General features: G+C 40.9%; 1 pseudogene; it reads left to right on the forward strand.

The window, feature by feature from the left end:
* The first annotated feature begins 7,347 nt into the window (after window positions 1–7,347).
* Window positions 7,348–7,456, forward strand: LOC129039744 (5S ribosomal RNA; annotated as a pseudogene).
* Window positions 7,457–15,311: the final 7,855 nt, after the last annotated feature.

Below are 15,311 nucleotides of genomic sequence, written 5' to 3' on the forward strand. Positions count from 1 at the left end.
CAAGCTTCTGATAGAAACTCTCAATAAACACCAGCTGAGAGAATAAACCAAGGCTTTGCTGTGTGCTGGGAGAGGATTCAGCATTCTGGTATCTGTAACCCTGTTACATAGGTGGTCACTACCTGAAAGGTCTGCTTTCATGCTGGTGTCAGATTTGCTTGTTTTAAAAATAACTCAGGGCTGCTGATACATGCAATTCTAAGCCAAGGAGAGAACCGTAATGGTCATCAATTTCTTTCTTTCTTTTTTGTTACTACCAAGTTAATGCATTTAACGTTTTCTAATCTACAAAGACCTATAACCTCTGCTCCCTGCGTTACTTAACTAGAGAGCTACCTATCTGCTACTCATCAAACCCAGCCAGAGGTGCCAAGTTCTTGCATTTTTTTTTTCTCACATAGAAATCTAGATGAATCCCCTGAAATGGTCATTTTAAAATCAAGTCAAAAGGAAAACAACAGGAAATACTCACCAGAGTAAAAGAGAAAAGTGAATCGAGGACAGACTTGTGTATTTACAACTCTCAAGGCCAATGAACATTGGAAAAGCAAAATAAATGATAGATAGCAAGCTGTGGAATTTGGCTTGACCTTAAAGAGAGTTTTAATATGCTCTTATATCACTGTCTGCTACTCAAGGTCAATAAGAAAAGTGTGGTTTTCTTACGGAACAGAGCTGAGTCACTTATATAATACCAGTGCATTTCGGTTGATTGTGATGATTCTTTCAAGAGATGATGTCACACAAATTGAGTTTTGCTTGAATCTTGCCTAAAAATAGTTTGATTTATTTACTAGGTCAAAAAGACAAGGGGATCTAACATCAATGACAAGTAAAAATAGAAAGATTTATTTATCCTGAACACTATGGACAAATGTGTGTCTCAGCACATTTAGGGGTTTATCTAAGGCTCTTTGTGTAAGTAGAATGAACCAGAAGCAATTTACTATATGTGAATAAGAAATATCAAGGTGATATTAATGGTTTTTATTTCCCTTTTCTGTAGAAGATTTGTAAGAAGAGTTTTTTCAGGTCCCCAAAGGTAAACTTTAGGATTAAATTATATGGTTTTAAGAAATTATCACTAAATCTTTCCCCCATTTTTTTTAACCTTTAAAAAATTTTGTTTGAAACAGGATCTCGCTCTGTTGCTCAGGCTGCAGTGCAGTGGCAAGATCATGGCTCACTGCAGACTTGACCTCCTGGGCTCAAGCTGTCCTGCCTCAGCCTCTCAGGTAGCTGGGACTATAGGTGTGCACTACTATACACGGCTAATTTATTTCATCTTATTTTTTGTAAAGACAGGGTCTCTCTATGTTGCCCAGGCTAGTTTTGGGTTCCTGGGCTCAAGCAATCATCCTGCCTTGGGCTCCCAAAGTGCTGGGATTACAGGTGTGAGCCATTGCACCCAGCCCTTAGAATCTTCATATTTTTGTTTAATTTGTTCTTTATAGAGTAGTTTTCACTACAGGGATGTTACTTGGTAAGTTAAATTCTATCATTTCAATTAACAACCCAAGAAAAATATTTGTATAATGATAAACTTTGAGGAAAAAGAGAAATAATTGCAAAAAAAAAAAAAAATGAATTGGCATGCAGTTAAACTTTGCTTATCCCTTAAATTTTTTTCCTGCTTATAGATTTTTAGTAGTTCGTACAAAGTCTTCTTTTAAAATTTTAAAAGTCTCAAAACTACTAAAACAGGATATTATTTTAGTGGAAAATAGCCGTATGGTTTCTGGGAAGGATTTTACTAAAGGAATAAATTTAATTAGAAGCAGGAAAGATTTGGTTACATACAACAAAAGCCAACAAAATACGCTCAACCCCAAGGGTAAGTGTAACTGCTGGCTAGAGATTTCCAGGAGAGGACACGGAGTAGTTTCCCTAGAATATTTTATGTCCTAAATAGCCTGGATGGAGTCCCTTATTCCCTTCCAGACTCATCACTGGGAACGTGGCACACTGGTGGGCTATAATTCCCTGGAGAGCTTACGAAACAAAAATCAAGTGAGCTACGAGTGCAGCCAGAAACTTGCTTTACCCCCAAGTCCTGACCCTGAAACTTAATTTTTGTGACTTGAATTATGTCTCTCTCTTTAAAATTTATTTATTTAGAGATGAGGTCTCACTCTGTCACCCAGGCTGGAGTGCAGTGGTGCAATCATTGTTCACTGCATCCTCAATCTCCCAGGCTCAAGCAATCCTCCCATCTCAGCCTCCCGAGTAGCTGGGATTACAGGCGGGTACCACCACGCCTGGCTAATTTTTAAAATTTTCTGTGGCAATGGGAGTCTTTCTATGTGACCCAGGCTGGTCTAGAACTTCTGGGCTCAAGTGATCCTCCCACCTCAGTCTCCCAAAGTGTTGCGATAACAGGCGTGAGCCACCATGCCCAGCTAAAGTATGTTTCTAAATACAGCAGAAGTATGTACTTCATGGTAGGTGAAGCTATTGTTTGGTTGATGCTTAGAGAAGAGAAAGGGAGTCCATGCTATCTCTTTCCACACTCTAAATCCTGAGATATAAATCTTTGGATTTCTAATCCTCACCCCTGGAAGAGAGGGCAGCACTGACTCAAACAGGGGTGACCTCCTGGCTCTAGGAGCCCCAGGAAACAGGATTGGAAACATGGAAGTACTCCTGGAGGAGAAGGATTTAGGTTCCTGGTTATCAGGCTCTCTGGCTGCTCACACAATGTGCACGTTGCACAGACAGTAAGCCAGTTATATTCGAACTCTTTCACATGAAATTCTTCTCTTGGGAACAAGGGCTTGATCAGGATCTTTTTGGGAGAAAGAGTGTGCCGATTTTAGCTTTCAGCTAACGTAGATATTCTCTCTCTGTTAGCACAAGAAACAAATCTGGTTCATTTTTGTAAATTTAACAACCGAGACTCAGATTAAAAAAAAAATCGATTGCGCCACTGCTCTCCAGCCTGGGCAACAGAGTGAGATTCCACCTCAAAAAAAAAAAAAAATGCCACAGACAGGATTGAAAGGGAATTTAAATCTATATAGAAATAATTCATCTAAGTTTATTTAGTCTGATCATTTGTTTTATGTGCTTTCTCAAGGATAACATGGTTGAAAATTTAGTGAAAAATAAGGACTATTGTGGGTGATAAGCTTAGGAATCACCAGACACCTCTCTCCAGAGACCATAATACATCATGCCAAGAACAAAAAACTGGGAGAAATGAGCAATTTGAAGTACTGTTATTTTAATCCCCATAAGCCTATATAAAAATTTTTTTGATATAAATTAAAAGAAACCAGAAATCTATAAAGCCATCTGGCTGATTTAAGTGTATTTTTTATAGCATCTTTTTAAGAAAGATCAGAAAAACTCGAGACAATATAAAAGTATGTCAGTATGGAAACTATTCCTAGCTGATCATTTTACTTCCAAGCCTTCTGGGCTTCAAAGGGACAGCTCAACAATTTTGAGAAGAAATATAAAGGTAACGATACACCTTCTTGAGCCTAACAGATGGAGTAAGACATTTGAAATGCTGAACAAGCGACATGGGTCAGAATCCATCCCAGAATTGTATGAAGCCAGCTTAATTAAAAGTGCTTTCTAGGCTGAAGCAGAGCATCACTTGAGCTCAAGAGTTCGTCTTTTTTTTTTTTTTTTTTCTTTTTGCGGAGAATGAGGTTTCGCTATATTGCCCAGGCAGGTCTCGAACTCCTGGGCTCAAGCTATCCTCCCGCCTCTTGCCTCCCTGAGAGCTGGGATTACAGACGTGAGCCACCGTGCCCAGCCGAGCTCAGGAGTTCGAAACCAGACTGGGCAACAGCGAGACCTTGCCTCTACTAAAATTTAAAAAAGAAAAAAACAATTAGCTGGGCATGGTGGTGAAAGCCTGTAGTCCCAGCTACTTGGAGGGCTGAGGATTGCTTGAGCCCAGGAAATCGAGGCTGCAGTGAGCCCTGATTGTGCCACTGCACTCCAGCCTGGGCAACAGAGCAAGACCTTGTCTCAAAAAAATAAAAACATTTTTTCTACAGTGCCCCTCTATTATTGTCTTTGTAATTTATTGTCTTCCTCCTTTGTAAAGGAGGAAGAAGAGGCAGTAACCTTATATTTAATCATGTCAACAACTCAGTGTTAATTCTTCTGTTTGTAGTACCGTGGCTAATAAATTCAAATCGCATGGATCCTTCCAGAGGACTCTGGCTTCACTAGGCCTTTAAAACAGCACACGGTGCCTTGGCTTCAGCATTTGGTCGCTGACTAAGCACTTTTCAAGTTGCCTTCAATTGAAAGACAGACAGCAGACTCTGAGGAAATCCTTGCTCAGCCAAATGTACCCCATATGAGAGGGCAAACTTAATGAGACTCAGTCCTTGGCATGCAGCGCCTCTGGAATGTGCGTGATTTACAGCCAGCATGGGCTGCAGAGTTTTCTGTCCTAGTCTCTCCTTTTCTGTCCTAGTCTTTCCTTTTTTTTTTTTTCAAAAAAAAAAAATGCATCAACAAAGTATCAATTTTAGCTAATAAAGGCAAAAAGAAAAAAGAGCACACTAACTTTAGCACATGTATGCAAGGTCCAGGGAGGAGATAAGAAAATGAACACATTAGACTCACAACTGCAAGGAGCTTAGAGAATACACGGACATGCACACACATATCACACAGGGCACAGCAAACTGATTGACAGGCAGAAGTACAAAGTGCTGTGGGAGCATAAATACTGTGTGTTTTCCATTTTCCTCCAAGTGCCTTTATTTGTAGCAATGGAATGGTCTCATGGTGCAAGATCCTATTTGTGATGCTGCCTGGCTTCCTATCAATAGGGTGGAGTTGTACCTGTTCACTTTCTACAAGTGAGGCTCCTGGTGGGTATGGTGTTTTCCCCAAACCCACAAGTAATAGATTAATATGGGATTGAAACATTTAAACAATATAAACAAAGCTAATGTCCTCCTTGACTCATCTCCTCCACCTAATCACTGGCCAATTCTAATCCCTGGAAGGTGGTAATCACCATTGTCATTTGATATATATACTTCCACGTCTTTTAATTTACTTTTACCCACACATATACACTCACACTCATAGATAAACACACATATATACAGACAAGAAGAAAGTAATACAAAGTTAAAAAAATGTGATAATGGTATATACATGTTCATCTTCAACTTGCTTTTCTAGCATAATATACCTTGGGATATGTCAATATATACAAATCTCATTTTTTTTTCTTTTTTGAGACAGAGTTTTGCTGTTGTTGCCCAGGTTAGAGTGCAGTGGCACAATCTCGGCTCACTGCAGCCTCCGCCTCCCGGGTTCAAGCGATTCTCCAGCTTCAACCTCCCAAGTAGCTGAGATTACAGGCATGCGCCACCATGCCTGGCTAATTTTTTGTATTTTTAGTAGAGACAGGGTTTCACCATGTTGACCAGGCTGGTCTCGAACTCCTGACCTTAGGTGATCCTCCCGCCTCAGCCTTCCAAAGTGCTGGGATTACAGGCGTGAGCCACCACGCCCGGCTACAAATCTCGTTGTTTTTAATCACTGCATAGTGTTCTATGGTATGGATATGTCATAATTAATAATGCTCTACAAGTTTATAATTTGGTTATCTCCTGATGTTTCCATTTTTTCACCACTTCCAACACTGCAATAGATATTATTGTACCTATCTCAGTTATCACATAACCAAGTATTTATCTGGGGTAGATGTGGAGACGTGGATTTGCTAAATTAAAAGGTAAGAGATTCCCAGCTGGGCTCAGTGGTTCATGCCTATAATCCCAGCACTTTGGGAGGCTGAGGTGGGTGGATCACTTGAGGACAGGAGTTCAAGTTGCAGTGAGCCAACATCACGTCACTGCACTCCAGCCTGGGCGACAGAGTGAGACTCTGTCTCAAAAACAAACAAAGGCAAGAGATTTTGAATTTTTTTTTTTTTTTTTTTTTGAGACAGAGCCTCACTCTTGTCACCTAGACTGGAGTACAATGGCATGATCTCAGGTCACTACAACCTCCACCACCTCCCGGGTTCAAGCGATTCTCCTGCCTCAGTCTTCCAAGTATTTGGGATTACAGGCGCCCACCACCACACCCGGCTAATTTTTGTATTTTTAGTAGAGACAGGGTTTCACCATGTTGACCAGGCTGGTCTCGAACTCCTGACCTCAGGTGATCCACCCTCCTTGACCTCCAAAAGTGCTGGGATTACAGGCGTGAGCCACTGTGCCCTGCCTTCAGTCTTCTTGAGTTGGCTATTACTAGGAAGTATGAGAAAAATGTCTCTCTCTGACAGAATTTGCCCATTTTTCTTTCTATTTCTGTTAGTTATTTCTTTAAATATTTCCATGTTATGTTAAGTGCATAAAGATTTGTGAATGTTTTATCTTCTTGGTAGATGTTTTTCTTCAACATGAATATTCCTCTTTGGTCCTTTTTCATTTTTTTGTATTTTGTCTGATATTTATATTGCTAAAACTACTTTCCTTGTATTAGACTTTACCTGGAACATTATTATTTTCCAAATTGCCAGATCCTTTTACAAACATAGTTTACAATGTCCCCAGCTTTTGCTATGATCATTTTGGACTATGGTTTCCACATCAACCTGATCATCCTAGCTGCCTTCTCTTTTTCAGAGATACTTAATTATCCCTTATCTACACAATGGTATACTTTGTCTTCTAGCACAATTATAAGCTAAAGTGTGTGTGTGTCTGTGTGTGTGTGTGTGTCATTTAAGGCAGAAAGTAGAGATGACATTACATGGTCAGGCTGCCATCTTGATACGATTCTATGTTTTCCTTAACACCAGATTTCCTTCTCCTCCTTCACTTCAAAACATTCCTTTCCTTTCCTTCCAGCTTGGTTGATCTAGGTACTAAAGGTGCTGTGAGAGATACAATACAGAGTAGAGTTTGTGAATACGTTTAGTCAGCATACACCTCTCGAAAAACTACTTTTGGTCTCCATCTCTTTGTGGCCTACAAGTTGGTTTCAGGCTGAATACTACAACTTGTGTTCCATTAGCATGCATTATTTAGTAACAGCTTACATAGCTCTAAGTTATCATCTTTCCCATCTCATTCCCAGGATGATCTGTTTAATTTATAACCAGTCCATTTCAGACAGCAGTCCTCGGGATATCACAGTATTGCTGTTCTTCTGGGTGATTCGTTGGCATTATGAATACCCTTCTTTCTTCCATGGGTAAAACATGTTTAAAGGCCACTAACTGGGCTATTGGCAAGGCCTGGCACAAACTAAGTGCAATGTAACTCTTAGCAATTTGTGACCATTAAACATAGCATTTATAATGTGCTAGTTTTAAAGTTGAAAACAACAACAAAACAACCCACAGCCCATGTCTACGGCCATACCACCCTGAACACGCCTGATCTCGGAAGCTAAGCAGGATCGGACCTGGCTGGTACTTGGATGGGAGACTGTCTGGGAATACCGGGTGTTGTAGGCTTCGCCGTACGAGATGGCTCACGCCTGTAATCCCAGCACTTTGGGAGGCCGAGGCAGGCAGATCACTTGAGGTCGGGAGTTCGAGACCAGCCTGACCAACATGGAGAAACCCCCGTCTAGGCATGGTGGTGCATGCCTGTAATGCCAGCTATTCGGGAGGCTGAGGCAGGAGAATCACTTGAACCCAGTAGGCAGAGGTTGCGGTGAGCCCAGATGGCGCCATTGCATTCCAGCCTGGGCAACAACAGCAAAACTTCATCTCAAAAAAAACCAACCAACAAAACAAAAAACCCACAATTAATTCATAAAAGACTTGCACTTAATTTGCCTTCTTATTTTATTTAAAACATTCTTACCTCGTTTTCTATATTTTATCTTTACACATAGAATACAGAGTTTAATTTTATTGTACTTTTCCCTTTACCTCCCTTTTTTTCTTGTTTATTTTCTCTTATAGGTCATTAAATGCCAAGCATAGGATCTCAGATGAAAAAGGGATTCAGGGTTAAATAGCTGAGGCCTATCATATGATGTTTGAGAGGTTTTGTGGCTTGCCTGAATTCCTCCATTGACCCGTGGCAGAGCTGGCACAAGAATATGGGTCACCTGACTCCAGCACATGCACATCAATTTACGTTTACAAAAGATTTTTTAAAATATAATCTCATCTACTAACTACTAAAAAACTACTGGAAAGAAACCTGACGGTGAGTACATATTACCTCAATTTTTATAGGAGAGAACACTGAGCAGGAGAAATGAATTAATGATTTGCCTAAAATAATCTACATCAGGAGATGTCAGGAGAACAACCGGGGGTCTTTACTACCGGCTTCTGCATCTCACAGCCTCTCCATCTTCTAACCTTGCAACTTCACTTTCTAAAAGGACAGAGTTGCCTTTTCAATGATTTACTTCATCATTTCATTGTTTAATCCCTATAAAAACACAAAATATAGATTTTTTTTTTTTTGAGACAGGGTCTGGCTCTGTTACCCGGCTGGAGTGCTGTGGTGCCATCTTGGTTCACTGCACCCTCCTCCTTCCTGGGCTCAAGCAATGCTCCTACCTCAGCCTCCCAAGTAGCTAGGAACACAGGCGTCCACCACCATGCCCAGCTAATTTTATTTTATTTATTTGTAGACACAAGTTGGTCTCCAACTCCTGGGCACAAGCCATCCGCCCCCCCCTTGGCTTCCCTGGGGTTACAGGCATGAGCCACTGTGCCCTGCTGATGCATATTTTAACGATTAAAATAATAATTAAAAAAAACCCACCTGGCATGGTGGCTCACACCTGTAATGCCAGCACTTTGGGAGGCCGAGGCAGGCGGATCACCTGAGGTCAGGAGTTCAAGAATAGCCTTGCCAACACAGTGAAACTCTGTCTCTACTAAAAATAGAAAAATTTGCTGGGCGTGGTGGTGGGTGCCTCTAATCCCAGCTACTTAGGAGGCTGAGGCAGGAGAATCACTTGAACCCAGGAGGCGGAGGTTCTAGTGAGCTGAGATCGTGCCACTGCACTTTCCAGCCTGGGTGACAGGGCGAGACTCCATCTCAAAAATAAAATAAAATAAATAAAAAGGCTTAGGCCTGTAATCCCAACACCCAAGGGGGGGCAGATCTCTTGAGCCCAGGAGTTTGATACCAACCCGTCTCCACAAAAAATAAAATAAAATAAAATTAGCTGGGCGTGGTGGTGCATGGGGCGTGTAGTCCCAGCTACTTGGGAGGCTGAGGTGGGAGCATTGCTTGAGCCCTGGAGGTCAAGGCTGCGGTGAGCCATGATTGCACCACTGCACTCCAGCCTGGGCAGCAGAGCAAAACCTTTTCTCAAAAAAAAAAATAATAAAGTATGTGTCATTTTGATTTGTGATAACCTTAGGAAAAAGCCAGCAAAGTCTGAGAACCAGGTAATCGATTGCAAATTGGAGAATGATTTACCTGCTATCTGAGATAAAGGAAAAGGGTAAATCACAATGTTGCTTTAAATTCCTTCCAGCTCTTTGTTTATTATTTCCTTTTGTGTGGAATTTCACTGTGCATTGATTTAAACCCAGCTCCTATCAAATGGGACACAGAGTAGGCCCTTAAGTAAACATTTAGCACTAGGCATGTGTGCTCTGTATAGGATATGTAGAACCCTCTCTCTGCTTCTAAGTCATAAATAGTTCTTTAGAGTCTAAGAAATTGGCAAACTCAGGCTGGGCACAGTGGCTCAGGCCTGTAATACCAGCATTTTGGGAGGCTGAGGCAGGCAGATCACTTGAGGTCCGGAGTTCAAGACCAGCCTGGCCAACATGGTGAAACCCCATCTCTACTAAAAAAAAAAAAAAAAAAAAATTACCCAGGTGTGGTGTCAGATGCCTGTAATCCCGGCTACTCAGGAGGCTGAGGCAGAAGAATTGCTTGAACCTGGGCGGTGGAGGTTGCAGTGAGCTGAGATCTCGCCACTGCACTCCAACCTGGGAGAGCTGTGTCCATTCATTTACATATTATCTATGGCTGCTTTCCCTAGAAGGGCAGAGCTAAATAGAAGTTAGAGACTGTATTTTAGGCAAAGGCTAAAATATTTACTATCTAGCCCTTTAGATAAAAAGTTGACTCTAACTCTTGCATCAGGAGTGATAAATAGATGCTCTTGCATTTAGCGTCTTTATTGTTTTTCATGACAAACTTAGAGTTGAACCAGCATCTGGCTAAAAAGCAAATGCACCATGACAAATGTTCATGGATCAGCAAAGTGCTAACCCAGTTATGGAAGTCTAATATAGTGTTACAGAGTCACAGGCTTAGCTAATATGTAAATCAGCAAACATGAGCAATAATGATTTATATTTGCATGACATTCTATAGATTAGGAAACATTTCATATCAATCTCATTTGATTTTTCCGATAACCGTAGAAAGTAGACAGGTAGGCTGGGCATGGTGGCTCATACCTATAATCCCAGCATTTTGGGAGGATCACTTGAGGCCAGGAGTTCAAGACCAGCCTGGTCAGTATAACAAGACCCTGTCTCTACAAAATTTTTTTTTTTAATTAGCCAGGTTTGTTTGTGTGTGCCTGTGGTCTCATTTACTTGGGGGGGTTGAGGTGGGAGGATCACTTGAACCTAGGAGTTTGAGGTAACAGTGAGTTATGATTGCACTACTGCACTCAAGTCAGGGTTACAGAGCAACTCTGTCCCCCTGTCTCCCTGTCCCCGACCCCCACCTCCCCAAAAAAAAGGGCCGGCGTAGTGGCTCATGCCTGTAATCCCAGCACTTTGGGAAGCCGAGGCAGGTGGATTACCTGAGGTTGGGAGTTTGACACCAGCCTGACCAACATGGAGAAACCCTGTTTCTATTAAAAATACAAAAATTAGCCAGGCATGGTGTTGGGTGCCTGTAATCCCAGCTACTTGGGAGGCTGAGGCAGAAGAATTACTTGAACTCAGGAAGCGGAGGTTACAGTGAGCCGAGATCGTGCCATTGCACTCCAGTCTGGGCAACAAGAGTGAAACTCAAAAAAAAAAAAAGAAAGAAAGTAGACAAATAAATATGAAACAGATTCAGCGACATTGCATGATAACTCAGAGTGAAAAGGAACTCAGATTCAATGTCTTCAGTCTTTTCTTTTAGCAGCTAAATGATTATTTTATCTCTGGAAAATGCTTACCTTGCTAAAAAAAAAAAAGGTGAGCGGTTATTAACATTTATCATTTTATGATGCACTGACTTGGAAGACCACTTACAATTAACTGTACTTTGTAATAACATGTTCTATGTTCTAAATATTGTATTTTTATGTCAGTATGATGGTAAAAATAATATAAGCATTTTATATAACAGTTTTAAAAATCAAAATAAATAAGGGCCTAATTAAATTATAAGTTAAAAACATAATCTTAAATTTTTGAAATTTTGGAAATCTTAGAAACTGCAAGATGAATCAGTTATCTGGTTTTCTTGGATTAACAAAATTTTTGAAAAACAACTCTTGGAGTAGCAGGGAAAATAAGTCTTAGTAAAAATGTGAATATATATGAGCTTGAGAAAAATAATGAAAATTATATATAGTGCTCTGTAAATGGATCAAATCGTGTTGAACTAAATATTTCAATGGAAGCTACAAACCTGTAGATGACTATTACAATTGTTGTATCATCTAAGACTTGATCTCCTGTGTGATCAAACCACTTCTGAGGAATTGCCAGTTTACCAACACATTGCTGTATCAGTCTTGGACCCGCATAAAACATTAATACAACATACTGCATGATTCTGCTAGATGACATTCTGGAAAAGGCAAATCTATGGAGACAGTAAAAAGATCAGTGGTTGCTAGGGGCAGGGTAAGGAGGGGATGAATAGTGGAGGGCAGAGGATTTTTAGGGCAGTGAAACTTAACTGTATGATACTATAATGGTGGATGCATGTTATTATACATTAGTCCAAACCCATAGAATGTATAACACCAAGAGTGAACTCTAACATAAATTAAGGACTTGGGTGATAATGACATGTCAAGGTAGGTTCCTCAGTTATAACAAATGTGCCATTCTGCTAGGGAATGTTGATGGCAAAGTAGGTTACACGTTACGTGCATGGGGACAAGGGTATATGGGTAATCTCTGTACCTTCTGCTCAATGTTGCTGTGAACTTAAAACTGCTCTAAAATATAAAGCCTACTTTTAAAAAATAATATAATGAGCTAACAAAGATCACAATTCTAGGTCCTCCTCAGAAGCTTTATAAATATGCATTAAAAATTATTTTTTGGGTATACTATGGCAGAAATACAAGAAAAACAAAGGCCCAGAATTTTTCCAGGAGAATAGATCCAGAGCGAACATGAACTTACTTCACACCCGGATTGAGTTTCCCATGAACACGACTCGTTCTCCTGAGGGAGAACCTCTCTTTGGAAAGCATGTTCACCCAGACATGTTTGACACAAGGAAGGCTCGAAGTCTGGCTCCCCTGGAGGGATGTGCACCATGGAGGAGCCAGTGTACTTCAGGCTGGGACTCTGATGCTTGTCCACACTGACCATTGGGCTCTTGATCCATCTTCGTACCTGCAATGTGCAAAAGGAAAGAAAAAACACATGTGTTTGACTCCCTTTGATGTTTATAGGGGATTTGGTGGGAAATTTGGTGGGATGGGAGCTCATGAAAGGAGAACTCAGTCTCACAACCTCTCTATCTTTCAAACTCAACACAATTCGAACTGGTCAATGCTGTTCAGTCTCTTTCCTAGAGTATGCATTACATGGCTGGTCATTTCATCTTGCTGAGTCTGTCTCCGCATTTTTTTTTCACATTTTTTTTCTTTTATTTTTCCTCCTGCTTCCAGTGGGGTTAGAATTTTTTTCTTTTTAGAGATAGGGGGGTTTCACTATGTTGCCCAGGCTGGTCTTGGCGTTAAAAGATCCTCCTGGACCAGCCTGGCCAACATGGTGAAACCCCATCTCTACTAAAAATACAAAAATTAGCCAGGCCTCGTGGTACATGCCTATAATCTCAGCTGCTTGGGAGAATCGCTTGAACCTGAGAAGCGGAGGTTGCAGTGAGCTGAGATCGCCCCGCTACACTCCAGCCTGGGCGACAGAGCAAGACTGTCTCCAACCACAACAATAACACAACAACAACAAACCCTCAAAACCCAAAAACAAACAAAAATAATTACCCTGGCCAGGCGAGATGGTTTATATCTAAATAGCACTTTGGGAGGCCAAGGCAGGAGGATTGCTTTAGCCCAGGAATTTGAGACCAGCCTGGGCAATACAAAAAAACTTTGTCTCTATGAAAAAAATAACTTTTTTTTTTAAAGAAAAAGATCCTTTTGCCTCTTAAAGTGTTGGGATCACAGGTATAAGTCACTGTGCCCAGCCTGTCTCCTCATTTGTAAGATTCAGGTAATAATATTTCCTCCCCAGCTGTGAAAATGCTACCATGTTTTACAATGTTCAAGTATTTTGCCTGGCACATGTTTGGTGCCCAATAGATAGTGACTATTTTACTTTGACCCTTATTATTATGATTATGGTGACAGAAATTTAGTTCACACATTTCTAAGGTGAATTGCTAGTTATTCTTACAAGGGAAAATACTAATCTCATAGTTTACAATCTAATCCATTGCTAAGCAAATACATATTCACTATTATTATTGTTATTGAGACAGGATCTTCCTCTGTCACCCAGGATGGAATGCAGTGGCCTAATCATGGCTCACTGCAGCCTTGAACTGCCGGACTCAAGCAATCCTCTCACCTCAGCCTCTGGAGTAGCTGAGACCACAGGCTCGCACCATCACACTACTAATTTTTTTTTTTTTTGGTAGACATGAGGTCTCACTAAGTTGCGCAGGCTGGTGTCAAACTCCTGGGCTCAAGCGATCCTCCCGCCTCCCAAAGTGTTGTGATTACAGGCAGAGCCACTGAATCCGGCCCATATATACTACTGCAAAACTTTGATTATAAAAGAAATTGCTTCTGGCTAAGAAATTATCTCAAGTTTGTTTTTAAATTTCTAAAACTCATCACTTGTCTTGCTTGCTTGTAAAATCCCTGTAAGATACAGAAAAAAATATAAAGCTATTCTAATATTAACAGGAATAGTATTTATACAGCATTTCAAAAATGCAAGGCACTTTTTAAAGTGTTTGATGTGTATAGTTTTTAATCCTCAGAACAGGCAGGGTGAGGTGGCTCACACCTGTAATCCCAACACTTTAAACTTTGGGAGGCCAAGGCAGGCAGGTCACCTGAGGCCAGGATTTTGGGACCAGCCTAGCCAACATAGCAAAACCCCATCTCTACAAAAGAAAATAAATAAGTAAATAAAGAATAAAAAATTAATTAATTAGTCCTCAGAAAAGTTTTACAAGAAAGGTACTATTTTCAATCCCATTATACAGATGGAAAAACAAAGGCATAGAGATGTGAAGCAAATTTCCCCAGGACACAGTGTTGTTATGGAGTAAAGGTGGGATCCAGGCACCTTAACTTGAATCCAGATCTTATGAGCATGCAATTTTCTTTTCTTTTTTTTTTTTTTTTTTTGAGACAGAGTCTCGCTCTGTTGCCCCAGGCTGGAGTGCAGTGGCGTGATCTCAGCTCACTGCAAGCTCTGCCTCCTGGGTTCACGCCATTCTCCTGCCTCAGCCTCCTGAGTAGCTGGGACTACAGGTGCCCGCCACCACGCCTGGCTAATTTTTTGTATTTTTAGTAGAGACCAGGTTTCATCTTGTTAGCCAGGATGGTCTCGATCTCCTGACCTCATGATCTGCCCACCTTGGCCTCCCAAAGTGCTGGTATTACAGGCTTGAGCCACCGCGCCCAGCCATAAGCATGCAATTTTCTAAGAAGCACTGAAGTGTTGTTAAGGCTTATGGTCACTGGTGCTTGAAATTTATTTTGATTTACTATGTCATTTTCATGCTCTTCAAAACTCCTGAGGATTCTTTTATATTCAACCAATTAGTGAAATTAGCCTATAGCAAAAGGACAAAGAAATAAAATCGCAGTACTGAATTTTAGCTAGTGATGCTACAATTATTATTATTATTATTATTATTATTATTTTTGATAAAGGGTCTTGTTTTGTTCCCCAGATTGGAGTGCAGTGGCACGATGACAGCTCACTGCAGCCTCAACCTCCTGGGCTCAAGCGATCCTCGCACCTCAGCCCTCCCAAGTAACTGGGACTACAGGCATGCACCACCAAGACTGGCTAATTATTTTAAAATTGTTTTGTAGAGACAGGGTCTTGCTATATTGCCCAGACTGGTCTTAAACTCCTGGCCTTAGGCGATCCTCCTGCTTTGGCTTCCCAAAGTGTTGGGATTACAGGTGTGAGCCACCGTGCC

This window comes from Pongo pygmaeus, chromosome 5, assembly GCF_028885625.2.
Source record: "Pongo pygmaeus isolate AG05252 chromosome 5, NHGRI_mPonPyg2-v2.0_pri, whole genome shotgun sequence".
Taxonomy (NCBI): Eukaryota; Metazoa; Chordata; class Mammalia; order Primates; family Hominidae; genus Pongo; species Pongo pygmaeus.